The sequence below is a fragment of the Eutrema salsugineum genome, unplaced genomic scaffold, assembly GCF_000478725.1.
Source record: "Eutrema salsugineum unplaced genomic scaffold, Eutsalg1_0 scaffold_16, whole genome shotgun sequence".
Classification (NCBI taxonomy): domain Eukaryota; kingdom Viridiplantae; phylum Streptophyta; class Magnoliopsida; order Brassicales; family Brassicaceae; genus Eutrema; species Eutrema salsugineum.
In genome coordinates, this window is record NW_006256858.1 from 1,969,987 (window position 1) to 1,972,456 (window position 2,470).

A 2,470-nucleotide genomic window follows, 5' to 3' on the forward strand; every position below is an offset into this window, starting at 1 on the left:
CCCGCCATGCAACCCATGAGGTTCTAGGCCGTCTATATAAAGAATTCGTCGGAGGTGTTGGCCCAAAAGTCTTACCAAATCACGTCGCCGAAGCTCTGACAAAACGATATAGTATAAAGGTATGTGGTAGAGTTATATTACTTCTCTGGTAGAGTTATTATCTATTTTAGTAGACTTTTATTATTTTTGGTAGAGTTATTACCTCAATTGGTAGACATATTTTTTTTTTTGGTAGAGTTATTAGTTTATTGGTAGACTTATATTATTTCTTTGGTAGAGTTATTAGGTCATTTGGTAGACTTATATAATTTATTTGGTAGACTTATATAATTTATTTGGTAGAGTTATTTTCTCACTTGGTAGAGTTATTATCTTTATGGTAGAGTTATTATCTCACTTGGTAGAGTTATTATCTTATTTCGTAGACTTCACTATATTATTCTCATTTTCAGGTTGACTATTGGAAAGCCCATCGGGCCCTAAAGTATGCTCGAGAACTAGTATCAGGGACGTCTGAAAGTGGTTATGAAGATCTGCCTTCATACTTATATATGATTCGGCGGGCAAATCCGGGTACACTAATCAAGCGAGAAGTTGATGAGGAAGATAGATTCAAATTTATGTTCCTCTCAATTGGCGCAAGCATACAGGGGTTTCCCTTCATGAGGAAAGTGGTAGTGGTCGACAGTACGTTTTTACATGGAAAATACAAAGGTACACTACTACTCGCCACCACGCAAGATGGAAACTTCAACATTTTTCCCGTAGCCTTTGCTGTTGTTGATACTGAGAACGATGAGTCTTGGGAATGGTTTTTTACACAACTACACCGTGTTATTCCTGATGATGAAGGACTTGCCATTATTTCTGATAGGCATAAATCCATAGGAAATGCTATAGGGAAGGTTTATCCTCTTGCTAGTCGGGGTATTTGTACATATCATCTCCATAAGAACATTATGGTGAAATTCAGAGGCGCTGAAACATTCAAGCTTGTTAAGAAGGCTGCCATTGCTTATAGACTTCTCGAGTTCAATGCCCTTTTTGCTCAGATTCAAGAGGCAAATCCTGCACTGCATGCATACTTGGTGAAGGCAGATATTTGTATGTGGAGTCGTGTACACTTCCAAGGTGATAGGTACAATTTCACCACTAGCAACATAGCGGAGTCATTAAACAAGGTGCTATCTGCTGCAAGAGGTAAGCCTATCGTACGACTAGTGGATGATATAAGGAGTCTCCTGACCAGGTGGTTTGCTAAAAGACGTGTGAATGCCAATAACATGGCTACCACTCTAACAACGGGCGTTGAAAAGTTGCTGGAGGTAGACACTACTTTACCTTGTAGACTTTCTATTATTTGGTAGACTTGTATCTGATATTAGGTAGACTTTCTGTTATTTGGTAGACTTGTATCTGCTATTAGGTAGACTTTCTATTATTTGGTAGACTTGGTACACTTATCTCTGCTATTAAGTAGACTTTCAATTATTTGGTAGAGTTATTACTTCTATGTGGTAGACTTCTATAACTTCTAAATAATTCCTTGCCGACAGGCTAGAGTGAAGATGCTAAACTGTGCAAGAGATTGATCAGCATCGTACAGAGGTTTTAGGCACAACATCTGCACATGTTGTCAATTTAACGGAGAAAACATGTACTTGTCGACGGTTTGATTTGGATAAAATTCCTTGCGTACATGTCATAGCCGCCGCCGATAGGAGGAAGTTGTCGCCAATCTCTCTTTGCCATCATTACTACCACACTAGTTACTTGCAACAAGCGTATGCTGTTAGTGTGATGCCAAGAGACGTAGCACTCCCTGTGCCAGATGAAGTAGCAACCAAAATTTGTCTCCCGCCTGATGTTCGCAACCGACCCGGCAGGCCAAAGAAAATTCGGATTAAGGGTGCGTTCGAGGCCGCCATGGCGAGTAAACGTCCTCGGAAGATCCCCAAATGTGGTAACTGTGGCCAAGGCGGACATAATCGCCTAACTTGTCGAGCTTAGTTGACAAATCCAAAACCTTGTATTTGTACTATTATAGACTGCAATAATCCGCTTGAAAACCTTGTTTTATGTACTTGTAAATCTGGAACTTGTTTTATCTAAACTCTACTATTTTACAATAATAAATCTACCAATCATGTTATAAATCTATCAATATTGCAATAAATCTACCAATCAGGTTATAAATCTACCATTCATGAATAAATCTACCAATCATGTTATAAATGTACCAATATTGCAATAAATCTACCAATCATGTTATAAATCTACCAATATTGCAATAAATCTACCAATCATGTTATAAATCTACAAAGCCGGTTCCTTTTACAGCCATGGCGAGTCGCTTTAAATTCCAAAACACAAGCGACGTCTAAATTCCAAAAGACCACCAAAGAGGTTGGCTATGAGTAATAAATCGGCCAAAATACAACTTCCGATACCAAAAGTCTACCAATTAGTT